Below are 27,755 nucleotides of genomic sequence, written 5' to 3'. Positions count from 1 at the left end.
AATGTTTAGTAAACTTGCAACCGGACTTGGCTTCGGTTCCGACTAGTCCGTACAGTATTATACCGAAGTTTTGAACAAAGCGATTTCGGATGAAACAGCTGTAGCTCGCTTCGCTGAACACTAGTGCTGAAGGTTGCTGATTCCTGTGACAGAACATAAAAGTAAAAAAATATATATTTAAACAAAAGATGATTATACGGTTTGACACATTTGTCACAACAGTGAAAAAAAAACGCAACAATGAAAAAAAAAAACTAAAAACTATTTGCTGTTTTCCAGTATTAAATAGATTTATTCGTATGTCATGTAAGAACCTATTATACAATAGGATAAGTAGCCGGCCTGACGGCACCGTGTCACTGTTTACTGGCAACTGCCGTGCACACAAGCTTTAGCGGAATTCCCTATGAACTCCAAGTCACGATACACACATCCCAGACACGTATGCACACAGCAGCGGTACCGCAGTACAGCACTGAGCCCGCTGGAAGCAGGAAAATAATGCGCATCCCGCGGCAGCCGCCGTGGTCACATGACCAGGCCATTCCATCCCTTCCTCGCTGGACTCTGAATGACTTCCTCCGCGCGTTCTGATTGGCTGTCAGGGCTCCGGTCTCCTCCTCTATCCCGTTGCTCCATTGGCTGGCGCCGTGACGCTGTGGTTCGGTGACGCGCTGCCTGTCGGGATCCCTGTTGTCGGTGTTGGCGGAGGTTCCGGGCGGTGGACTGGGCTGCAGGTACCGGAAGGCTCTGGGCGGTGGGATAAGGAGGTGGGAAGTGCTCCTGCAGGATGCCGGTGGGGCGCGGAGGGAGGTGCCGGGAATACGGCGGTGTGTGTGGAGAAGCTGGAGTCAGCGGCCCGGGACAGGGATGCAGTGCAGCCTGTGATGTCCTGTAGTGTATGCCCGGTGTGCCAGTCCTCTGCCCCCTGTACATTCTGGGTACAGAAGGAGAGGACGTTCTTCACTTTGTATCAGTCTGTAAAGCTGGCACCATAGTGGCAGGGGCACCCACACATCTGTCATTGGGGTGCGGTCAGTGACCCAGGGTAAACCATTGCAGGCACAAGACTCCATATACATTGTGGGGGACGTGACCGCCATGCTGACGACTGATGTGAACGATGCCCCCCTACAGGTGCTCTATGGGCGCTAGCCCCTGCCATGTACTTCAGTACCGGACTAGACCCAGGACGCTCACACCGCTTATATTTCACATGGATTTTGGGTGTAAAAATCTGCGTCTCAATCCTTCCAATGGTATTGAAATCCGTAATGATAAGGGACATGTCCACGGGCACACGTGGCCCGTGGTTGAGCCTCATTGAATGGGGAAAATCCGTGGTTGGACAAACTACACTTCCAGGGTCAGCCTAGGACCGCTGCTGTGGGTTCCATGGCAGATACAGGTTGGGTTTCTTACCCTGTGTGAACGTACCCTTACGTTATCTCGGGTGATGATATTGGGAGTGTGTGTCCTGTATTCTACAACTATTTCTCCATCCACACACACTGGCGTCGTCATTTCCATTATTACAGGTCCATGGTGTGCCTTGGGCATCTTTTGAAACCCCATTGAAGTGAATGGGTCCGCATCCGAACCACAAACAAATGCGGACAAAAACAACGGTCGTGTGCATGAGCCCTGACGGGTGTCTTTTTGTACTTTGATTGCGCCATTTAGGTGTTCTCTAAGGCCTGATGCACACGACCGTTGTATGTTTTGCGGTCCGCAAATTGCGCATTCGTCAAACAAGGATGGCGTCTGTGTGCGTTCCACAATTTGCAGAACGGCGCGGACAGCCATTGATATAACTGCCTATTCTTGTCTGCCAAATGGACAAGAATAGGACAGGTTATATATATTTTTCTTTTGCAAACCACGAAGCGAAGCAACGGATGCGGACCGCACACGCAGTGCTGTCCGCATCTTTTGCGGCCCAATTGAAATGAATGGGTCTGCATCTGAGCCGCAAAAGCTGGGTCTCGGATGCGGACCAAAACAACGGTCGTGTGCATGAGGCCTAATTCTGCATGTCTGCTGACGAGTGGTGCACCCAACATAAGAGAGGCCGTCTGGTATACAACATTGCTAATTCTGCACTTCATGACTTCAGTCATCTTATAAAACGTGATAGACATCGAGTGTTACCCCCTCTCAAGTGTGAACGATATCCCCAAATATTACACTGCCTAGTAGTGGAGATTAAAGGGGTCGTCTCACTTCAGGTACTGCCATTTATCATGTAGAAGAAGTTATACAAGGCACTTACTAATGTATTGTTATTATCCATATTGCCTCTTTTGCTGGTTGGATTCATTTTTCCATCACATTAAACACTGCTTGTTTCCATGGTTACGTCCACCCTGCTATCCAGCATCGGTGGCCGTGATAGCACACTATAGAAAAAAGCATTGGCCTCTCTGGTGGCTGGGACCACAGGAACGCACATAGGCTAAGCGCATTTTCCTTTACTGCGCAAGCACAACCACCGATGCTGTATTGAAAGGTGGTCGTAACCGATAAGGCCCCTTTTACACGGGCGAGTATTCCACGCGGATGCGATGCGTGAGTTGAACGCATTGCACCCGCACTGAATCCTGACCCATTCATTTCTATGGGTCAGGGGCTGTGCACATGAGCTGTGATTTTCACGCATCACTTGTGCATTGTGTGAAAATCGCAGCATGCTCTATATTGTGTGTTTTTCACGCAACGCAGGCCCCATAGTAGTGAATGAGGCTGTGTGAAAATCGCAAGCAAGTGCAGATGCGGTGCGATTTTCACGCATGGTTGCTAGGAGACGATCGGGCTGGGGACCCGATATGTATTATTTTCCCTTATAACATGGTTATAAGGGAAAATAATAGCATTCTGAATACAGAATGCAAAGTAAAATAGTGATGGAGGGGTTAAAAACAAACAAAAAAAAACAACAACTCACCGAGTCCACTTGATCGCGTAGTTGCGGATCTCTGTCGTCTTCTGTCATGTTGAGCTGCCAGGTAAGGACCTGTGGCGACGTTACATCACATGATCCAATCACATGGTCCCTCACCATGGTGATGAACCATGTGATTGGACCATAGTGACGTCACCACAGGTCTTTTGCCAGGTCCTGAAGATAGAACAGAGACCGGCATCTATGGAGCAGGTAAGTTAACTTATTTTTTTTTTATATATTTTTTTAAACCCCTCAATCCCTAATTTACTTTGCATTCTGTATTCAGAATGCTATTATTTTCCCTTATAACCATGTTATAAGGGAAAATAATAAAATCTACACAACACTGATCCCAAACCTGAACTTCAGTGATGAAGTCCAGGTTTGGGTCTGGGTACCAAACATGGCGATTTTTCTCACGCGGGTGCAAAACGCATTAAAATGCTTTGCACTCGCACATTTTACCTCAACGCACCCGCATCTTATCGGGCCCTCACACGCCACGCTCGTGTGAAAGAGGCCTAAGTGTGTAATGTGATGGGAAAAATGAGGCTAGCCAGTAAAGGAAGCAATATGGATAATAACAATACTTTAGTAAGTGCTTTGTATTAAAGGAGTTGTCCTGGTTTGGTGCTTCATTTCACTAACGGCCTACATATATGTGGGTTCTACACCTTTTATTTCTTTATTCTGATGCCCCCATTTCTTAGACTGGATTTGTGGACCGGAAGAGTTATTTTTTTTGATCAGCTGGTGACGTGTCGGGCTCCTTACTGGTGTGCTAAGCCTCGTCTTCCGCTTAGCAAAGAGCCCGATGACGTCACCGACACAGAGAGGCGTTCTGGAGCGCTCAAGGAGGCGGTTTTATAGGAGGGAACTGGCATCGCTATAGAATGCCCTCCTGTACCGGTTATGTCACCGGTCACAGAGGGGCGTTATTCTGGGCTGAAGGAGGTTGATTTGGAGGCAGGGAAAGCTGATGTTTAGCCTCTCATCTGCATGTACACTCAATGGGGTCGCATGTCCTGCAGGCGCGCCTCCCATGTCCTGCAGGCGCGCCTCCCATGTCCTGCAGGCGCGCCTCCCATGTCCTGCAGGCGCGCCTCCCATGTCCTGCAGGCGCGCCTCCCATGTCCTGCAGGCGCGCCTCCCATGTCCTGCAGGCGCGCCTCCCATGTCCTACAGGCGCGCCTCCCATGTCCTGCAGGCGCGCCTCCCATGTCCTGCAGGCGCGCCTCCCATGTCCTGCAGGCGCGCCTCCCATGTCCTGCAGGCGCGCCTCCCATGTCCTGCAGGCGCGCCTCCCATGTCCTGCAGGCGCGCCTCCCATGTCCTGCAGGCGCGCCTCCCATGTCCTGCAGGCGCGCCTCCCATGTCCTGCAGGCGCGCCTCCCATGTCCTGCAGGCGCGCCTCCCATGTCCTGCAGGCGCGCCTCCCATGTCCTGCAGGCGCGCCTCCCATGTCCTGCAGGCGCGCCTCCCATGGTTGGGATTGAGATGTCAGTCTACAGAGTGGCACTGCCTTGTGGGACCCAAAAGGCAGTGCGTCAGGAAATGACATAGAGGGGGCGCTGCAATGTAAACAATACCGAGCGCAGCTTTGGGGACCCGGAGGAGTGGAAAAAAAAAAAAGCTGTGAACTTTCAGGGGGGCCTTACAGATACATTTAACGGTGAATACTAATGTTAGTTAAAAAGACTGTGGTCCCCGACAACCCCTTTAACTTTCTCTACATGATAAATCCCTGCCGCGGTAGTGGAAAGGATAGATCCTATTGTGGGAGGTTTCCTAGAAGAACAAGCACAACCATCATTGAGGATGACAGTCTCATCTTGCATCAAGATTGTCAGTTATAAATTTACAGTCTGCTGAATTTCAGAATACCGCCTGCAAGCCGTGCTGCTGTCTGAGCGAGCGCAGTGTACTGTGGAGGTGATCCCTGCATGTAAGTGCAGCGCTTCACCCCCCCACTGAACGAGCAGCCAGTTGTGAGGAAGGAACTCTTCCTTTCCAAGAATCGCCTACCCCTCGCCCCATGTAAACCCACCATAAGTTGCTGCCTGCAGATTATACTGCATTTTTTAAGTGACAGATTCCTCTTATTATGGGGTCTCTTGGGTTTCCATCATTTCTGTATTGCTCCCATCAAATATGATCACATTTCCAACAGAGATACGACTAAGCCCATGTGCATAGTGTCAGATTTATGAAACGGAGCAATACAGTTTTTCAGTATCCACATTGTAATGGCAGAATAGGTGACAAACTGCAGCTTTCAAGTGTCACATGGTGCACTACTGCTCTTTTAAAAAATAAGACTTGAGGATCATAAGTGAGAGTCCCCTGCGGTTGGACCCCCAATGGTGATACTTTCATCATCTATACCAGTGATGGCGAACCTATGGCACGGGTGCCAGAGGCGGCACTCAGAGCTATTATGGCTACATGATAAAGTACATGGAGGATATACTGTACTATGTTCGTATTCAGGTTAAATTGCCGTGTTTGCACTTTCCGGTTTTGTGTTGCAGTTTGGGCACACGGTCTGTAAAAGGTTTGCCATTACTGATCTATACTGTGGATAGGTGACAAATGGTTGTGGCCCAACCACTTTAAAGGCAATCTGTCACCTCTTTTTTACCCTATAGAGATGCGGACATGCACGGCCAGATCTCCACTAGCATGTCCGCAATATACCTGTCCTATAGCTCTGTGTACTTGTACTTATTGTGTTTAAAAAAAATGATTTCGATAGATCTAAATGAGCCTGGTAAGGAGCCCAAAGGGCTGTACTAACCTTCTTGGAGCCCAGCCATGTTCCCCTGTGAAGGAGCCCAGCCATGTTCCCCTGTGAAGGAGCCCAGCACTGCCTGCGTCCTCCGAATCTCCTCCTTGCTCACAAAGTTAGATCGCCGTAATCTCGTGATGCGCAGTTCCTTCCCTGAGGCTGATGCCAGCACAGGGAAGGAACACTATGCCGGAACTGCGCATGCGCGAGCTTGCGGCGATCTAACTGTGAGCAAGGAGGAGATTCGGAGGACGCAGGTGGTGCTGGGCTCCTTCACAGGGGGCATGGCTGGGCTCCAAGTAGGTTAGTACAACCCCTTGGGGTCCTTACCAGGCTCATTTCCATATGTATAAAATATTTTTTTAAACACAATAAAACCACACAGAGCTATAGGACAAGTATATTTGCGGACATGCTAGCAGCGATCTAGCCGTGCGTCCGCAGCTCTATAACCTTCTCCTCCCATTCAGCCCCTCTGAGTTGAGCTTCGGAGCATGTCATGAATTGCGCAGGCTATTTCTTTACCTTTTTACACTGCTAGGCAGAGGCTTCCGCCTAGCAGTGATGTCACTGGCCCTAATAGGTGGCGCTAAAGACCGCCCATTAGTGCTGTTGACATTACCAGGATCACTGCTAGGTGGAAGCCTCTGTCTAGCATAGCCTGGTACGTCCCCGGAGATGAAGAAAAAGCATTGGAGCATTTCAAAAGCATCAGAGCATTTCGCTCGTCCCCATACTGTAGAGTAGATCACTGCATGTAAATGCAGTGGTCTCCTTCACTGACAAGCAGGCGATTGTCTGGAAGGAACGCTTCCTTCCCAACAATCGCCTGTTAGAGGTTGTCCTGGTTTAGAGCTGAACCCAGATGTAAGCTCTCCTTCACTCATTTACCTTATGTGAGTGGAGCTCCGATGCTCCCTCCTGCCTTGCGCTGAAGAAAAAGCCCTTCCCCTGCCCGATGCAGGGTAAGGGGGATCATCAGAGCAAATGATTCGATGCTCCACTCACACATGGTAAATGAGTGAAGAGGAGCCTAAAGACGACCTTTCACCGTATTTTATTAATTGAGATAAGTAGTACCTTTACTTGTGGGCTACCCCCCGCTGATGCTGCCACCCTGCCTGTTTTGATAAAATAGCACTGCTACACCGCACTGTGCCCCCCGGTATTTTCCCCACTCAGTATGCAAATACTGAGCATCGGAGCAATGAGGAGGAGACGCAGTCTTTCTCTGTGGGCGTCCCCTTCTGCCCTGGCTGTGACGCTCTCCAATGCGATTGGACAGTGCTACAGCCAGGGCAGAAGGAGGCCCCCACAGAGAAAGACTGCGTCTCCTCCTCATTGCTCCGATGCTCAGTATTTGCATACTGAGTGGGGAAAATACGGGGGGGCACAGTGCGGTGTAGGAGTGCTATTTTAACAAAACAGGCAGGGTGGCAGCATCGGCGGGGGGGTACCCTCCAAGTACAGGTACTTATCTCAATTAATCCGGTGAAAGGTCCTCTTTAAGTCCGGGTTCAGAGCAACCCATTTAAAGGGCTTCTGTCACCCCACTAAACGCATTTTTTTTTTTTTTTGGGTCTACTTATACTTGTCTGGCTATCCTCCCATATTGTAATACATTATGTTATTAATAATTTTCGTTCAGTAGATTTAGCCAAAAACTTACTTTTATGATATGCTAATACATTTCTACCAGCAAGTAGGGCGTCTATTTGCTGGTAGTAGCCGCAGAAAACCGCCCCCTCCTCTTGTTGATTGACAGGGCCAGCCGCGATCTCCTCTTCCGGCCGGCCCTGTCAGCATTTAAAAAATCACGCGCCTGTGTTGATTCGGCGCAGGCGCTCTGAGATAAGGGGGCTCGCCTCCTCAGCACTCCCTCAGTGCGCCTGCGCCGATGACATCACCAAAAGAGAAGAAGTCATCGACGTTCGCTCTGCGGCCTCAATGTTGCGCCGTTTCTTTATTATTCCTTATAGGCAGTGTGAAATAAAGGGACTTCTACACGGCCATTTTGGCCGAAACAGTTGTCATATGGCTGCCATAGGAATGAATAGGGTTGTTGTAGTGCATCTCGCATGTTTGCTGCGACCGCAACTTGTGAATTGCAAAAATAAATAAATCCAGCAATTGTTTCAATTTACGTGTTGAAAGATGCAGGTCTTAGTGCGACCTCATTCATTCCTATGGGTGCCCCGCCACACCGCGATACTTGGGAGCGACATGGGCGTGCAACACCTGTCCTGCCCAAAATCGCTGTGTAGCAGGACCCTAAAGGTCAAGATGGGTGTTGCCAGTTGGGGGGCACTCATTCCCTTCCATCCGTTCTTATATATTGGAGCAATTGCCCACAGCAGCTAATGACAATGCCGCAGGTTTATAAATCTTATAGATGGCGTAAGCTTAGGGTGCTGCAAAGAAGATGTTAAAAAAAATCAAAACTTGCAAAGGGCTTTATTGCCATCAAATTGGAAAAATGGTGCTCTGCCCGTATAGCAGCGGAAGCTGGAGTAGTTGATCTGTGTGGGTTAGCGCTCTGTAGGCTGGGTGCTGTTGATGCAGATGGGCGGGTGATGCAACTGGAGGTTGAACAGACTCATCTAGCTTTTATGTAATTGGCATGTTATGTAACTCCAAAGCCTTGACATGGGACCTGAGACTGTGTTTAGCAGAGGGCACATCTTTTAGGCCGTGGCGATGTGTCGCTGAAAAGACGTCCAATGTTTTTTTTATAATGATACTCCATGGTGTTGCACTGTGACATGCTGCGACGGCGACAAGACAGTTGCACAAAAATCTAACTTGGATAGATATATATTTTTTTTCTGTTGCATCGCAGTTGGAACTTCATGGATGGATGCTACCGTATGGCAGCTGTTACCATATACTTTTTTTTTTGTGTATGTTCTATGTTGAACGTATGACAAAAACCCACTCGGCGCAGTGTGTGTGTGTGTGGTGTACGCGGCGCAGTGTGTGTGTGTGTGTGGTGTACGCGGCGCAGTGTGTGTGTGTGTGGTGTACGCGGCGCAGTGTGTGTGTGTGGTGTACGCGGCCCAGTGTGTGTGTGGTGTACGCGGCGCAGTGTGTGTGTGTGGTGTACGCGGCGCAGTGTGTGTGTGTGGTGTACGCGGCACAGTGTGTGTGTGTGGTGTACGCGGCGCAGTGTGTGTGTGTGTGGTGTACGCGGCACAGTGTGTGTGTGTGGTGTACGCGGCACAGTGTGTGTGTGTGGTGTACGCGGCACAGTGTGTGTGTGTGGTGTACGCGGCACAGTGTGTGTGTGTGGTGTACGCGGCACAGTGTGTGTGTGTGGTGTACGCGGCACAGTGTGTGTGTGTGGTGTACGCGGCACAGTGTGTGTGTGTGGTGTACGCGGCACAGTGTGTGTGTGTGGTGTACGCGGCACAGTGTGTGTGTGTGGTGTACGCGGCACAGTGTGTGTGTGTGGTGTACGCGGCACAGTGTGTGTGTGTGGTGTACGCGGCACAGTGTGTGTGTGTGGTGTACGCGGCGCAGTGTGTGTGTGTGGTGTACGCGGCGCAGTGTGTGTGTGTGGTGTACGCGGCGCAGTGTGTGTGTGTGGTGTACGCGGCGCAGTGTGTGTGTGTGGTGTACGCGGCGCAGTGTGTGTGTGTGGTGTACGCGGCGCAGTGTGTGTGTGTGGTGTACGCGGCGCAGTGTGTGTGTGTGGTGTACGCGGCGCAGTGTGTGTGTGTGGTGTACGCGGCGCAGTGTGTGTGTGTGGTGTACGCGGCGCAGTGTGTGTGTGTGGTGTACGCGGCGCAGTGTGTGTGTGTGGTGTACGCGGCGCAGTGTGTGTGTGTGGTGTACGCGGCGCAGTGTGTGTGTGTGGTGTACGCGGCGCAGTGTGTGTGTGTGGTGTACGCGGCGCAGTGTGTGTGTGTGGTGTACGCGGCGCAGTGTGTGTGGTGTACGCGGCGCAGTGTGTGTGTGTGTGTGTGTGTGGGGTGTACGCGGCGCAGTGTGTGTGATGATCACACTACATACATTAAACACATCGATACATTACACGCTGCTGTCGCCGTGTTCTGCAGGTCCGGGCTGTAGTCTTCAGCTCCACTGCTGCCATATTTGCCAGGTTCCTTGGGCAGGGCGCCAGACACTCCTTACTATATCAACCCCGGGAGCTAGCCCCTCCTCCTTCCAGCTCCCGCCAGCGTCTCCTGCTGCAGGGCACTAAATCGCTCTGGAAACCCACCCAAACCAACCAGTGACAAAGCTATTTGCTGTACGGAACTTTGCTATGGGTTATTTCCGGCAAAGGCAGCATTGCTGCGCTGATGAATGGCAGGGAAAAGTCCAAGGCATGTTGGTACGTTACAGACTTTTTCCAGGCAGTAAAATGGTCTGAACAGGCGTCCATGATTACAGGCGTTATCACAACCTCTGGTGTCAGAATTTAAATGTGTACTCCATGCCGAAATGCTGACAGGATTCACTCAAGTTTTTCCAGAGACCCATGTGAATGGTGTATAATAGTATACAACCCAGTACATCTAGAATGGTGGTCTCGGTATTAGTAGGCAGCCAAGGACATATTGGGCACATTTATTAAGGGACTTGAGACTTTTATAGGTGTAAAATAGGCGCAAGTCTCCTTTTCTAACTGGCCATGCCACAATTTTTACTTGGCCGGTTTTATGGTGTGTCTAGGGACGGATCGGGGCCGGGACTCCAGCCCTGGCAAATTTACTAACTTTTACACCAGGCGCAACGACTGCCGCAGATGAGCCTAATTTACGTCTAGGAGAACACCTTGTGCTAAATTACACGAATCTAAAGGCAGCGCAAGGGGGAACTAAGACCGGCGTAAAATGCCGGTCTTAGTAAATGTGCCCCATTGGTACCAGTATACTAAGTATGTAGTATTCAGTTTACTACTTTTGTAGACGGTGAGGGAGATAAATAAAAACTGGTGTAAAGGAAAACTGGTTTAGTTGCCCATAGCAACCAATCAGATTCCACCTTATATTTTTTAGAGCTCCTTTGGAAAATGAAATGTTGTATCTGATTGGTTTCTGTGGACAACTAGGTCAGTTTTCCTTTACACCAGTTTTGATAAATCTCCCCCATTGGTTTTGTGTCTGTTTTGCCAGTGCCATAGTAATGGTATGACAGTATAGTAATAGTAGCCTTGAGCGCATGCTATGAGGTAATAGATCATGTGAAAGGTTAAATGTTAATGTTTCATGGCTTCGCTTGGTTTCTGTCAGATGATGTGAGGAAGAACAAGCGCTTGTTTTGTGTCTACGTACAGCTGTGTTGTGGGAGAAATAGTGAGGCCTGACGCTGCAGCCTCCTCTTTCCTGCTTCAGGTCTAGTTGTGTGTGAATGGCTTCTGAATAGATTTGTTGACAAAGACTATGAGATCAGCTCATTGGAATGGTAGTTGCAGTAATTTACAGTAGATGTGCTCTGCTACATGAACGTCCTTTAGATTTAGAAAACACATTCGAGTCACATTATTATGACCTCCAGCTAATCTGCCATGTACAGCACTGACAGCAGCTAGACGGGCTGGGAGTGACTTGGTAAGGTCCTGGTAGGTTGTCCCAGGTATCTGGAGCCATGTTGACTGCAGTGCATCCCACAGCTGCTGGAGGGGTGCGTGGGGGAGGATCCATAGAGCAAACATGACTATTGAGGTGGTCCCAATTGGGTTAAAGTTATTTAGGGGGCCAGGGTAGTACTTGAAGTCTTGGTCATGCTCTTCCAACCAATGTCAAACATTTCTAGCCATGTGACATGTCTCATTGTCTTCCTGGAAGATCCCATCCACCCCAGAGAAGACAACCAGCATGTATGGGTGTACGTGATCTGCAAGGATGGATTCATACCCAAATCAGCTGAGTGCCCTCCACATGGATGAGTGGGCCCAGAAAATGCCATGAAGACATTCCCCACACCATAACGCTGCCACTGCCAGCTTGTGTTCTTCCAGCAGTGGGTGCAGGGTGTTTTGTTGAACTTTGTTCTCAGATTATTATTTTTTTTCACCTAATACATCATTGTCTATCCGTTCGATGAAGCAGAAAACATGACTCGTCTGAGAAGACAACCCTTTGACGATCAGTGGAGGTCCAATTCCATAACTCCATTGGTGGAAAAAGCTTTCATTTTCTCAGTAACTTTGTTAGCAGAGGTGCAGTGACCATCCGAAAGCCAATAATCCATCCCTTTTTACAACTCTGATAAATCACCCCTTTTACTCATGACTAGTGATGAGCGAACTTGTGTTTTCAAGTTTAGCGTTTGGGTTGTCTAAGAATACCGTTATGGATTCCGCTACCATGGACCATAACAGAATTATATGACGGCATGCACCATGGAAGCCAATGAGAGGCATTCCATATTGCATTCCGTCATAATAGAAGTCTGTGGCCAGCATAGACTTCTATTATGGTGGAATGCCTCTTATAGGCTTCCTTGGTGCATGCGGTCATAGAATTCTGTTATGGTCCGTGGTAGCGCAATCCGTAACGGGATTCTTGGATAACCCGAATGCCAAACTTGAAAACACAAGTTCGCTCATCACTAGTCATGACAGCAACGAGGGATATGTGTGCAGACAGCCTATCACACACCTTCATGAGCTACCCGCTGCCGACGTCAAAAGTAGGAAGTAGTCATAGTGTGACTCGACCATGATGATATATACCCTATAACATGGTATAAATCCCGACAGTTATCACACTTCAACACCTGACATTAAAGGGGGTTTTGCTCACTTAGCAGGCGCAAGAAATGGAAAGCGCGTCCATGTGTGCCACTTAATCGTGGTCTTATTTAAATTTTTGTGCCTGCTTTTGTCACGTTTAGATTAACCAGACAAATGTCTGTAATAAAGTATGTGATGAGCATGTCATAATTTTTAGGCCTCCCGCCAATGACTGTGGTTTTTATTTCTACGGGTCCACAAAAAAAAAAAATGGGCGGCACACGGGTGTCATCTGTCTGCATCCATGCGGCCGGCCGCAAATGATAGAATTTGTCCTATTCTTGTCTATTTTGCGGACAAGAATATGCTTCTTTATAGTGAATCCCGTGAAAGTTGCGGGATGCACGCATCTGTATTTTCTGGATCCGCTGGAGTCCTTACTTGTGTTTCAGGGAGTTTTTGAAAAAAATTACATTATCCATGTGAAATTAGGCTCATCCAGAGGTACAATGTGGACCTCAAAATTATTTTGAACATTGTTTTATGAAGCCATGTAACACACTGATTAGAGATGAGCGAATAACGGAAACGGGACTGATCTGTTATGCAGGCCTTAGACTTTTTTTTTTTTTAATAGCGTTTATTTAACATTTTTCAAGTTAAAACAGATCCAGTTGCCAGTCACGCATGCAAGCAAGACCAGACAGAATTATCAATGACAAAAATGTACAACAGTACGAGATACAAATGTAATTAATTACAGTACATCACTGTTGTCACAAAAGAAAAGGAGAACAAAGGTCCGTACTCACTCACTCCACAACCACACACACAGCCACACACTTGGGTGATGCAGTCCCAACCGACCGTGGACCTCAAACCGTACCCTCCGCTTGCACCCATATACCCCAGATTTTGTCAAACCGATCAGGGGCTCCTCTCGCTTCATACGTCAATTTGTACATCTGAAGATCCTTGTTAATAAGTTGCACCCACTGATTCACCGTGGGACACTTGGGAGGTTTCCAGTTCAAAAGTATGTTCTTCCTGCCATAGAACATTAATAATCGTAACAGTATTCTAGTATACTTGGATGGAGTCGCCTCCACAACTAATCCCAACACACATACGATGGGATCGCAGATCCCTGGTAGGCCCAATTTATCACTAATGAAGTTGCACACCCCTTTCCAGTACACCTGTAAAGATGGACACAACCAGACCATGTGGAAAAAGGATCCGCTATCACCCCCACACCTGTCACACCCAGGACTCGGTATCTGACGCATCTGGTATAGACGCACCGGGGTCAGATACACCCTATGCATCCACTTGACCTGAATAAGCTGATCTCGAGCGCTCACGACAGACCTCCTCCACCCCAGACGCCATTCCTCCAAATGAGAGTCCTCCAACTCTGGGATATCCGTCGACCACTTCACAAATGATCGTCTAATAGGAGATTCCTGCATCTTAATAATTTCACCATAAAAGGAAGAAATCGGTTTATATGGCTGTGCCCTCCTAGCTATTGATTCTAGAGGACCACACTCCAAGCTCAAGGTCAAGGAGTGGAACTGTTTATCACAAGCATGTCTCAGTTGGAGGAACCGATAAAAACACGTCTGAGGCAACAGGAAGTCCGACCGCAAACTCTCAAAAGAGCGAAAGACCCCCTCCCGGAACAGCTGCGTCAAGTACTTAAGCCCCTTCCTAGGCCAAAATTCAAAATCTGGCAAATGCAGAAGCTCAGGGAGGTGCTTGTTACGCCATAGTGGGATATATGGAGACCAGATGATCCCTGCCTGAGTATCCATATGAGTCTCCACAAACCTCTCCCAGGCCTCTATAACTGTCACCATAGACTCCGTGTATCTCCCCTCGACCAAAACACCCCCTCCCCTGTAAACCAAGTTCGTTAGAGCTTCATAAGAGCCAACCAGCGCTGCCTCCAGCACCACCGCTGGATTGTTGGGGTCTGCTCTAATCCACCAGGATGCGTACATCAGGCGTGTCGCAATATAATAAACATATAGGTCGGGAAGTTGCAAACCCCCCTGTAAGTAGGAGGCTTTCAACGTCTTCCTTGCTATCCTAGGGGCCCGACGGCACCATAAGAATCGGGTCGTAACCTTGTCTAAGGCATCAAAGTGGGACTTCGGGACCCTCACTGGAGCCGCTCTATATACGTATAATAGTTTCGGTAACAACACCATTTTAAAGATGTTAATCCTGCCTATTAAAGACAAGGGGAGATTTTCCCAGGCCTCTAACTTGCGCGTGACATATTCCATAGTGGGCCTCAAGTTTAGATGACAGAACTGCCGAGGATCTCTATGTATATGTATCCCCAAATAAAGGAAACTATCTACCACCTTCAGGGGGGATACCGGAGAGATATCCACTCCCTCCTCCGTGTCCACTATACACAGACTAGATTTGGCCCAGTTCACTCGTAGCCCTGAATATCTACCATACCCATTTACCACATCTAGCAGGGTTTCTAAGGAGGGACCAGGGTCCGCTAAGTAGACCAACAGGTCATCCGCATATAGCGATACTTTCTCTTGTATCCCAGCTATCGTCCACCCTTCTATCAAAGAGCTATTATTGATCAACTGCGTAAGAGGTTCCATTATCAAAGCGAACAGCAACGGGGACAGGGGGCAGCCCTGCCTCGTACCCCTGAATAGCCTAAAAGGTCGGGAAAGAACGCCATTAACTCTGATGCGCGCTGTAGGTGCCTGATACAATAATTGAACCCACTGAACAAAGGAGGGAGGGATGCTAAGGCGGGACATTGTTTCCCAGATAAAATGCCACTCTACCGAGTCAAAAGCTTTCTCGTTATCCAGAGAAGCCAGAGCTCTTGAACCCGCATTATCATGCCTGACCTGCAAGTTCGTAAATAATCTCCTAAGGTTGATATCTGTTGTCTTCCCAGGCATAAAGCCAGATTGATCAGGATCAATAATAGATAAGACTACCCTACTAAGTCTCTTGGCCAAGATTTTAGCCAAGATTTTGGCATCAGTTATCAGTAGGGAAATAGGTCTATACGACGCACAGTGGTCCGGAGGCTTCCCAGCTTTATGAATCACCACAATGGTAGCCTCTCCAAAGGATGAAGGCAACCCACCGGCCTCATACGCATAATTGAACAGTTTCAATAGACGTGCAGAATGCATCTCAACATCCAATCTGTACCATTCGACTGGGAACCCATCCGGACCAGGTGATTTCCCCACTGCCATATCCCCAATCGCCGCCTTAATTTCTTCTACATCAATAGCAGCCTCTAAAAAATTCCTATCCGTCCTCGCAACAGGTGTGAGGGGAATGGTATGAAGGAAGGACCGGATCTCTTCCGGGGACAACCCAATTTTGGAGCTATACAGAAAATTGAACAAAATGGTCACAGATGTCCTCCGGCCGGTATACCCTCACGCGGGAGTGATGTGCGGGACCACTGTCTGAGGCGACTCAGTCCTAGCCAGGAATGCCAAGGCACTCCCATTCTTATCCCCATCAGCAAATAATAAACGCCTTTGATACAATAGCTTCTTCTGGGTATATTCTGTCAAGTGTAGACTAAGTTTCCTCTGAGCCTCATCCCATAACCTACGATTTTCCCCATCTGGATTCGCAATAAAAGCCTGCTCTTTCTCTACCACCTCCCCCTCTAACTTAGTCCTAGTAACACTTATCTCCTTCCTATACGTTGCTATTGCTTGAATCAGAGTGCCCCTCATTACCACCTTAAAGGCATCCCACTCTGTCAACGGGTTAGTTGAGCCCTCATTGAGATCCCAGTAGTCCTTTATACCTCGCTGTACCGCCCAAAGAACTGGTAGGACCTCCAGCCATTTACTATTGAGCCTCCATACTCTCCCAGCTGGTGCAATGGGCTGCTTCAGAACCACCAACAGGGGGGCATGGTCAGAAATACCTCGTGGCAAATAGTCAGCCACCACCAGAGCGGGTAATAGATCTCTACTAAGGAAAACTAAGTCTATCCGTGAAAGCGTTGCATGCGGGGCAGAATAACAGGAATATTGGCGCAATCCCGGGTGCAAGTACCTCCAACCCTCTGTTAAATCAAATACATCCGCCCAGGAGCTTAACGCGTCAGTATGGGCATCACTAGGGTGAAGCCGATCTAATGACCGGTCCAGTGTCGCGTTGTAATCCCCAAATGCAATCAGAGGCGCCGGAGGCATAGATGCTACTCTCCTCATAATCTCATCCAAGATTTCCCTACGAAAGGGAGGGGGAATATAAATACCCACCACAAGATAATCAATGCCCCTGATTGCAGCATGGATAATCACAAAGCGCCCCATCGCATCAGTATACACAGAATATGACCGGAAAGGAAGGGACTTTGCTACCAGAATGGACACTCCTCGGGCCCTAGAATTGTAAACAGCGTGGTATGCCGAGCCCACCCAGGGCTTCTTTAACGCCAAAAGTTTCCGCCCCTGTAAATGTGTCTCCTGCAATATCAGAACGTCCGGGTTGTGGATTCTCAGAAAATTAAAGACCAGTGATCTTTTAATCTTGTCATTGAGACCCCTGACATTCCAAGAGACAAATCGACATACCGACATCATGGCGGCTTATTAAGGCAATAACCCCAGAAGCAACTGCACCACCCAAGCCATACACTCACACAGTCATACCATCTTCCCCAACTTAGAACCAGAGCCCCAAAACAAGCCCGAACCGACAGGCAATGCCCCCCACCCTGCCCAGATGCCCCCAACTTATCCAAGCCTAACAACCCTCCCCCCATTTACCTCGTTAATAGAAAAGGGGAAACCGAGACCCCGTTTTAAACCCCACTGCCCTAGGTAAACCGTAAACTGAACCTATGCAGCAGGCAACCTCAACCATCACACATTCAGCTCCGACTGATATTGCGAACATCTGAAAACAAACGGTGAGACACCCCAAAACATCAGATATGTAGCGCTCAGCCCCTGCGGTCAAGCCAGTCCGATGCCTCTTCAGGGGTGGCAAAGAATTTCACCTGCTCTCCCTCCTGCACTCTAAGCCGTGCCGGATACATCATGGCATACATAAGTCCCTTTTCTCTTAGTCGGGCCCTCACCGCCGTAAACTGCCTACGTTGCTTCTGCACCTCTGCAGAGAAGTCCGGGTAGAAGGAAATCCGGGTGTTGTCAAAATGAATGTCCTTCAGTCGGCGAGCTGCAGCCAGGATAGCATCACGGTCTCTATAATTAAGGACCTTGAAGATAAAAGGACGAGAAGGTGCTCCCGGAGGCAGGGGACGAGTGGGAATCCTGTGGGCCCGTTCCACCGCAAAAGTCCCTGAGAGATTTATCGGATCAAAGAGTTGCTTTATAAGACGCTCCACAAACTCCTCAGGAGAGGGCCCCTCTGCTCTTTCGGGTAACCCCATAATGCGGATATTATTCCGTCTGTTACGGTTCTCGGCGTCTTCTACCTTCGCCATCAGAGTCTTGACTTGATTCTGCAGAGCGTTTATCGCAGAGTCATCACGCTGAACCCTGTCCTCCACGTCACTCACCCTCCTTTCCACTTCGGTTGTTCTCTCTCTAATTTTCTCTATATCATGTCTGAGGAGAGTAAGATCAGCCTGGACATGGTCAATTTTAACCGTGAGCGCCGTCTGGCAGGTAGTGATGGCCGCCATAACTTTCGCAAGGTCCACTGCTGAGTGCCCAGAGGAGGTCCCAGCCTCCCGATCGTCCGTTTGGCTCATGTTGTCCAGCATTAATTTAGGTGGAATAGCTGTACTCGAGGTGCCCGTTTTTCGGCCCATAAGGTGACCAGCCCTCCACCGGCAATAGGCGTACTGGCCCTTTAATCAGCTCCCTCACACAGGGTTAACAGGACAGCAGCTGCACCACTTCGCCAGAACAATTGTCAGCTTCGGACCAGAGGGCACTTGTCCCACAGCTACAGGCAAGCCTCACGCTGCACCCGATGCCACCAGGAGCACAAGGGACCCGCGCCAGTCCAGGAGCGCGAAAAGGACCGTCCCCAGCGTCACCGGCAAGATGGCGCCCGCACCACCAGACACGTGGGGAGCCGCCGGCAGACCAGCAAGGAAGGAGGGAGAGGACCCGGGAGCCACCGCGACCTGCCGCTCCAGACGCCACCCGATCGCCAGAGCCGGTGAGTACAATCCTGTAGCGTCCCCACTCCCCCCGCTCTCACCGAGGGGTCCGTAGCACAGGGAACCGCTCCGCTCACAGGCCGCACACAAAGGTATCCCGCAGACAGAGACCGCAGCAGCTACAGTCCAGAAAGCCTGGGTACCGGTAAACCGCGAGGCCCCGAATCACATAGGGGTGTTTCTTCCGGTCAGATGCTCAGACGATAAGGATAACACAGGATAGTGGCGGAGCTGAAACGACTTGCGTCCTCACACCATGACAGTCAGGCCACGCCCCCAGGCCTTAGACTTTTATTAGGAATGAATAACGGAATGCCTCTAAAGGCATTCAGTTATGCATTCCATCATAGAATTGCGTTATAATCTGTGGTAACGGAGTCGGAATCCATAACGGAATTCTGCTTTTACCACCAAACGACGCGTGAACAAATTTCCTAACATGAAATTTGCTCATCTCTAACACTGATGATAGTCGGCCATGTACATAAGCCCTTATACAATCGGTGCGCGCTGTGTTTTTCTTCTGAGGACGCCAGTACGTTATCACTGCAGAAGTCCTCTTTGTAAATGTCAGCCTTGATCTGTTTTTTCCACACATGCATCTCTCATCAGTTCCTTGTGTTGTGTGTAGCCTGCAGCAAGGCTTAGTGAGCGGATGTTACTGACACTTGCATTCCTCTCTTTGCAGAAAGGACTACAATACAAACAGGATTTGTGTCCAGCAGTCTGAAGTTTTTCCTCGGCCCAGATATCAGCTTAAGCATGCAAGGCAATGAATGAACTAGGTACGTTATGTAGCTTATAGCATAACCTTCCAGGCCGTCTATGCTGCCTCTTCCATTGTGCACTGTCCTGAGATTTCTGGACAGTTGGCAACCCTGCTCCTCCCCATATTTGCTTATTTTTTGCAGGACAAGCTGCATTTTCTAATGGCACTATTTACGGTTGCATACAATGTGGTGGAAAGCGGGGAAAAAAATTACAAATGGAATGAAATTGGGAAAAAAAACCGCAATCCCCCAACAGTTTTTTTTGTTTTGATTTTATGGCGTTCCCTATATGGTAAAACCGAATAGTTACTTTTATATATCAGCACCAGTCCGGTGATAAATTATTAGGAACACCATACTAATACGGTGTTGGACCCCCTTTTGCCTTCAGAACTGCCTTAAAGGGAACCTGTCACCGGGATTTTGGGTACAGAGCTGAGGACATGGGTTGCTAGATGGCCGCTAGCACATCCGCAATACCCAGTCCCCATAGCTCTGTGGGCTTTTATTGTGTATAAAAACAGATTTGATACATATGCAAATTAACCTGAGATGAGTCAGAGCTTGAAAATATGACTCTTCTTTGGTCAAACAAGTAAGATATGACTCTTTTATGTTCATTTGCATATGTATCAAATCGGTTTTTTTTTACACAATAAAAACACACAGAGCTATGGGGACTGGGTATTGCGGATGTGCTAGTGGTGATCTAGCAACCCATGTCCTCAGCTCTATACCCAAAATCCAGGTGACAGGTTCCCTTTAATTCTACGTGGCATTGATTCAACAAGGTGCTGATATCATTCTTTAGAAATGTTGGCCTATATTGATAGGATAGCATCTTGCAGTTGATGGAGATTTGAAGGATGCACATCCAGGGCACGAAGCTCCCGTTCCACCACATCCCAAAGATGCTCTATTGGGTTGAGATCTGGTGACTGTAGGGGCCATTTTAGTACAGTGAACTCATTGTCATGTTCAAGAAACCAATTTGAAATGATTCAAGCTTTGTGACATGGTGCATTATCCTGCTGGAAGTAGCCATCAGAGGATGGGTACACGGTGGTCATGAAGGGATGGACATGGTCAGAAACAATGCTCAGGTAGCCCGTTGCATTTAAACGATGGCCAATTGGCACTAAGGGGCCTAAAGTGTGCCCAGAAAACATCCCCCACACCATTACACCACCACCACCAGCCTGCACAGTGGTAACAAGGCATGATGGATACATGTTCTCATTCTGTTTACACCAAATTTGGACTCTACCATTTGAATGTCTCAACAGAAATCGAGACTCATCAGACCAGGCAACATTTTTCCAGTCTTGAACAGTCCAATTTTGGTGAGCTCGTGCAAATTGTAGCCTCTTTTTCCTATTTGTAGTGGAGATGAGTGGTACCCGGTGGGGTCTTCTGCTGTTGTAGCCCATCCGCCTCAAGGTTGTGCGTGTTGTGGCTTCACAAATGCTTTGCTGCATACCTCGGTTGTAACAAGTGGTTATTTCAGTCAACGTTGCTCTTCTATCAGCTTGAATCAGTCTGCCCATTCTCCTCTGACCTCTAGTATCAACAAGGCATTTTCGCACACAGGACTGGATGTTTTTCCCTTTTGACACCATTCTTTGTAAACCCTAGAAATGGTTGTGCATGAAAATCCCAGTAACTGAGCAGATTGTGAAATACTCAGACAGGCCCGTCTGGCACCAACAACCATGCCACGCTCAAAATTGCTTAAATCACCTTTCTTTCCCATTCTGACATTCAGTTTGGAGTTCAGGAGATTGTCTTGACCAGGACCACAACCCTACATGCATTGAAGCAACTGCCATGTGATTGGTTGACTAGATAATCGCATTAATGAGAAATAGAACAGGTGTTCCTAATAATTCTTTAGGGGAGTGTATAAATATATTTTTTTCTCACATTTTTATACTGAAAAAAACCCCACTTTATTTAAAAAATATATACCTTATTTTTCCTTTATAAGATGCACCCCAGATTTTAGAGTAGGAAAATAAGAAAACACATTTTTCATCAGACCCCCATCAGGCCTCAGATTAGCCCATCAGTACCCCCATCAGACTAAAATAAAATATCATCTTACCTGTCCTGCACTGCGTCAGGTCACAGTACGCGCACTACGTCCTGACGCTGTATAGGGTCAGGACAGTGCAGCACAGGCCGGGAAGATGGGAGCGTGACAGCTGAAGAGGAGCCGTGGCGGAGACAAGGGAAGGTAAGTATTACCTGCGCTTGCGGCGCTTTGCTCCCCGCTCCTAATTCTACTAGTGACTAATACATATTAGTGAACGCTCACTAGTATTCGTTTTATAAGATGTACGGACATTTCTCCCCACTTTTTTACTTGCCATAATCTGACCCCTATAACTTTTTTGTAGTTATGTATACGGAGCTGTGTGAGGGCTCATTTTTTGCGTGCCGGTCTGTACTTTTCAGTGATATCATTTGGGGTGCGTTTGACTTTTTGATACATTTTTTTATCTCATTTTTTTTTGTGGGAGGAGAATCAAGCCAAAAATGGCAAATCGGCCATTCAGACTTTTTATGTTTTAATAGTACAGGCGTTTTTGTACGTGGCAATACATATGATGTGTAATTTATGTTATTTTATTTTTATTTTGGGGAAGGTGGGGTGATTTGAATTATTATTTTTTTTTATTCATAAAAACATTTTTGTTGCACTCAATTTTATAGTTCCCATAGGGAATAGCTTTTCTCATAGACGCCAGTGCATTAGCATTGGAAGCTATGGGGATTTTCCTGTGTTTTTACGAAGCCCTACTACTGGCGAGGGTTCCATAGAAATTACTAATGAACACGCTCCGACTCTCCCGATCGGCGCTGGGGTGGGCTGGAGCATACCTGGAAGAGCATGCTTCCAGGTTTTCACACGCTCGGATGCTGTGATCAGATTTAACCAAGGCCTCTAAAGCTTTAAATGTCTGCGACCGGCAATATTTGGCGTGGGTGCCTGCTATGTTAAGTAACAGGCAACCTGTGGTGTTAGTGCCTTGCGAGCCAGCGACATTTTTAATTGCCTGACTGCCAAGGTACTTTTTACGTGGGGCGGTCGGGAAGGGGTTAATCTGTATAGTATTGTGCACGTCCATCTGAATCGCACATGCTCAATTACCTTCCACCTGCCAACTTTACTGTTAGAAGCTGTGACAGTTATAGAGAAAGAGCTGAGCTGTGCGAGTTGCAGCGGAAAGGACACACCCTAAGCTAGCAGAGTAATGAATGGGCGGAACTCTGGATCCATGTGAGGTACAAGGCTTGTTCTTGTACCTCACAGTGTGTCCATTATTAAAGGGGTTATCCAATTTCAAGAACCCCCCCCCACATCTGGTGTCGGGGAGGGAGCAGCCAATGGCGGGGACAGGGACGAGCCTCCCTAGCATCACGGGTGCGATTGGCTGCTTCCCCCAGACACCCTTTTTTTTTTTTTTTTTTTTTTTTTTTTTTTTTTTTTTTTTTTTTTAATCCGTGTGCAGGGGGAAGCAGCAGCAGCTTCATGGCTTTTAACAGTATAGTTGGTAGGTGGAAGTTGAAGAATGTAATTGAGCATGTTCGATCACCTCAGTAGGTGTAGTCGTCTGTCGGAGACTTCCCGTAGTCGTCAGTCAGAGACTTCCTGTAGTATTAGTCACAGAAAGCTAGAGCGCTGTAATCTCACGATGTGCGAGCTACCGCATGCGCAGTTCCTTCCCTGAGGCTGATGCCAGCACAGGGAAGGAACACTATGAGGACAGTGCGCATGCGCTAGCTCGTGCATCGCAAGATTACGGCGCTCTAGCTTTCTGACGTTGGGGAGCAAGTAGAAGATTCTAAGGATGCGGGGCGGTGTTGGGCTCCTTCATGCTGGACTCCTCTCAGGGACAGGACACATATCAGGTTAATTTGCATATGTTTAAAACCCTATTTTTATTTTATTTTTACACACTAAAAGCACACAGAGCTATGGGGACTGGATATTGCAGATGTGCTAGCTGCCATCTAGCAACCCATGTCCTCAGCTCTATACACAAAATCCCGGTGACAGGTTCCCTTTAAACGATATTAAAAGGGTTTTCCATTCTCCTGTTATTGATGACGTAATCTCAGGATTGGTCATCAATATGCAACCGGTGGGGGTCCGACACCCTGCGCCCCATTGATCAGCTGTTCTCACTTTCGGTCCACAGGGATGGGACCCTCAGCACTGGAAAGGGGCGCTAGTTAACAGGTTAGTACTCCTTTACTTTCTCTTTTAGGATAAGCCAAGTTAAGGGGCCATAACTGAAATTTCTGTGGTGGCCTGACAACCCCATTTAAGGGAAATAACTGTCGTGAACTAAAGTATTTTGTGAAGTCATGATTTTTCTTTTCTTTCAAACAGGCAAGTGGCATAAATCAAGAGAGTCTCTAGATAAGTGGATTTAGACGTGGACTCAAATCCAGCTGCTGTGGAGTAGTGAAATGTAAGTTGACTTTGGTTTCTCTTTCACTTACGTTGCATTTAGAGAAATATTGCGTTAACGCTTTCTTCATACACATTTTGGTTTGGCTTTCCTTCAGTGTAAAAACCGCAAGAAGCACGTGATTTTTTTTATGGTGTTTTTACTTCATTTTTATAGCATATTGTTTTGTAAAAAAAAGTATTATTATATGCTTTTTTATCGTTTTTTTTAATCTATTCATTATTAAAATGGGAAATATGTACCCCCTCTAATGTCACTTATTCTGTAGATGTCTATAAAAAAAAGTGTAGGGCTACTTTCACACTTGCGTTCGGAGCGGATCCATCTGGTGTCTGCACAGACGGATCCTCTCCTATAATGCAAACGATGGGATCCGTTCAGAACGGATCCGTCTGCATTATCTTTCAGAAAAAATTCTAAGTCTGAAAGTTAGTCAGACGGATCCGTCCAGACTTTGCATTGAAAGTCAATGGGGGACGGATCCGTTTGAAATTGCACCATATTGTGTCAACTTCAAACGGATCCGTCCCCATTGACTTGCATTGTAAGTCTGGACGGATCTGTTTGGCTCCACACGGCCAGGCGGACACCCGAATGCTGCAAGCTGCGTTCGGGGGTCCGCCTGCTGAGCGGAACGGAGGTCATACGGTGCAGACTGAGGCATTCTGATCGGATCCGCATCCACTCAGAATGCATTGGGGCCGTACGGATGCGTTCGGGGCCGCTTGTGAGAGCCTCCAAAAGGAAAATCGCAAGCGGAACCCTGAACGCAAATGTGAAAGTAGCCTCAAAGTGTCATTAAAAATATGCATCTAGGAGTGAAGCCTACACACCAATAATAGAAATATTTTCACCCGTTGTTTGGACTTGCACCCTATTTTCGCTCGCAATCATTGACCAAACGCTGACACTGTGAAAGCGGCTTAAGGCCTAGTTAACACTTTAGTGATTTGGTCAGTGATTGTGAACGCAAACCAGGAGAGCCGCCTACACAGATAATGCGCAACTGTTCTGTTCTTGCCTCGAAAAAAAGGTAAAAGCCACAGAAGTCGAAAGCCGAAAAACACCAGTCGAAAACTGTTTGAAACCAGCTTTATTGTATTTTCTTTTTGTTTAGTAATTTTTGTTTAACATCTAAAATCTTCTTTTAGTATGTGTACAAAATACATACGTCCAGATTTGCTTTAGTTGATCATTATGAAACAGAAATCTTGCTTAAGTATTGAACCACAAAAACCATATTTAGCAGCAGCTCAATTTCTCTTCCATGAAGCGAAACAAACATAAAAGCTACAAAACCTAGAAGAACAGAATGTGCCTAAAAGTCCTGTTTTATCTTAAAGGGGTTTTCTGGGACTAACATATTGATGACCTATCCATATAGATAGGTCATTGATATGAGATGGTGGGGCTCCAACAATATGCACCACCACTGACCAGCTATTAGTGGCTGCTACAAGTTGTGGTAGTAACCGGTGTATGGAGACAGAACACCATAGCGCCATACACCATGCAGTCTTTGGGTCCTGAAGCGATTGTTCCTATTCAAGTGAATGGGAGTAAGAGATTGGCCAATACACAGGGTATGGAGCTGTGGTGTTTTATCTCCTAAAGCTGCCACTGACAGCTGATTAGGGAGAGTGCCAGGTATCAGACACCCACTGTATAGATAGGTCATTATTATGTTCGTCCAAGAAAACCCGCTTTAAAGAGTTTGTCCAGGATGAGAAAAAATAGGTTAGGGAATTGTTGATTCCGCTACTTATAACCCAATAATGTGTATGTGTGGTCATTTGAAACCACAGTATCTGAGCGTTCTTTCTTCGTAGCACACTTGAATAGCTAAGATTGATGGTGCCATTCGCTTTCAGGGCTTCATAGGAACAGAATGAATCTCCGATTAGACTGCAGTGGCAATTGATTACATTCTATGAGAGAAGTGTTAAAGTCCCCTGGGGGGACTTGAAATAAGTGTAAAAAGAAAAAAAAAAGTTTTAAAAAATATCTATAGAGAAAATAAAATATTAAAATCACCCCTTTCCACATATTAACCCCTTCAGGACTCTGCCATTTTTCCCCTTAAAGGGGTTGTCTGGGATTGGGTACATTGCTCTAATAGTACAAGTGTGGCATACACATTACATACAAGAATGTAGTACCTTTGGCACAGATTTCTGCAGCCCTGCTTTCATCTTTGAAATTCCTGGCCGGAAGTTATTGGTTTCTTCTCCTCATTGACGTACTGGGTCCCTTGCAGGCAAGCAAAGCTTCCTCTTCCGCTGCTCAGGGAGCCCGGTGATGTCACTGGCAGCATAAGTAATTTATGCAGAGTGGATGGCGATAACTAGGCTGTCTGACGTTGGGCTAAGCCCCACCTCTCCAGTCCATCGACGTCACCGGGCAAGGAACTTTAGAATGAATGGAGGTGAATATTGAAGAGGGGCGGAGTTACCACCTGATGCTGCGCTGCCCCAGGACCCACAGGGTAGTGCAGCCGGAAGTTAGGGAAAGATAAACAGATATATAAACAATGAGTGGGGGACTGTTGGAGCCACATAGAAGTGGCAAAAATAGCTGAAAATATATGGAGGCACCTTTTATTTAGGTGTACATTGTGAGTAAACGTGTTGTTTTAAAAAAAATAAAAAATAAAAAAATCTGGTCACGGACATCCCATTTAAGGACCCTTTTTTTTAAAAAAAATCTAACATATGACTTTATGTGGTGATAACTTTAAACCACTTTTACTGATCCAGGCCATTCTGAGATTGTTTTCTTGTCACATATTGTACTTAATGACAGTGGTTAAATGGAGTCAAAAAAATGTTTATTTTAATTTATAAAAAAAGTCAAATTTACCAAAAGTTTTGAAAAATTAGCAAATTTCAATTTCTCTACTTTTGTCTACTTCATGTTTTGGATAATTTTGTGAATGCTTTTTTATTTTCTCGCCCATATTCATTGGGGGACACAGGAACCGTGGGTATAGCTATGTCCTCTAGGAGGCGTTGACACTAGTAAAAGCTGTTCACTCCTCCCCTGGCAGCTATACCCCCTCCAGCCTGGAGAGAGAGCTTCAGTTTTTTCTAGTGTCGATAGAAGGCAAGACCTCCCTGCTCTGTAGGGAATCTCCTGAAGATTTTTTATTGTAGTTTATTTTTTTCCTTCTTTTTCAGAGGGGAAAACAGTGGACGCCTCGTCTCCCTGTTCTCCCGGGGTCGAGTTGTGCCAGTTCCCGGTCACCCGCACTGCTGCCTAACCCCACAGAAGACAAGGTGGACCAGGGCAGCCTTGCTCCCCTGCATCCTGCCAGCCAAGGGGACACCCATCCAAGTCCCTCAATTCCAGCGTCCTGCCACTACGGTGCCAGTAGCTGAGGGGGTGACCCTGCTGGACCAGCAGAAGGGTGAAGATGGCGGCAGAACAGAAGATGAGGTGAGTACATGGGACTAGGTGAATATTAACCTCTTCCCCCATCTCCCTCTTGGCATGGTTCTCCCCTGGTGCCCTTAACCCTCCTCCCTTTTCTCCTGCCCTCAGCGTTAACCCATGGGGACACAGCAAGGCACATGCTGCCATGGGCCTTTATTATCTTAGGTGGAGGCATTCCAAGACCCCTAAAACTGTCCCTCTTACTCCCCCTCTAGGCCGGTGGACGGCTAATTGGGGGTTAATATGAAAGGAGGTATCGTGGTCTCAGGCGCTGCGGGTGACAGACCACTATAAATCAGCAGGAGAAAGAGGAGCGCGTGGCCCACTCCCCAATACCTGGCTCCATATTCCGACCCTATCGGGTGCGGGCGCCGACAGGGTTAAGAGGACAAGACAATCGCGGACGCCTCGTGCGCTGCATTGTTCCTTTACTGCACGGGGGAATCCGGCTGCGGGGGTGACCGGAGTGTTGCACTTTACCTCTGCTGCATC

General features: G+C 47.7%; 1 protein-coding gene across 3 annotated transcripts in view; it reads left to right on the top strand.

Moving 5' to 3' along the window:
- The first annotated feature begins 592 nt into the window (after positions 1-592).
- Positions 593-27,755, top strand: part of FER (FER tyrosine kinase) — a 239,241-nt gene continuing 212,078 nt past the window's right edge. The window contains exons 1-3 of one of the 3 annotated variants that reach the window (XM_044275954.1): positions 593-737; positions 19,269-19,365; positions 23,750-23,831. The gene's annotated coding sequence lies outside the window, so the exon portion shown is untranslated. The remainder of the gene's footprint in view (positions 738-19,268; positions 19,366-23,749; positions 23,832-27,755) is intronic. The other 2 variants (XM_044275952.1, XM_044275953.1) reach the window with 2 other exon arrangements.

The sequence above is a fragment of the Bufo gargarizans genome, chromosome 1 (genome assembly GCF_014858855.1).
Source record: "Bufo gargarizans isolate SCDJY-AF-19 chromosome 1, ASM1485885v1, whole genome shotgun sequence".
Lineage (NCBI taxonomy): Eukaryota > Metazoa > Chordata > Amphibia > Anura > Bufonidae > Bufo > Bufo gargarizans.
The sequence above is the reverse complement of the archived record's forward strand: the minus strand, read 5'-3'. Positions and strand labels throughout refer to the sequence as shown.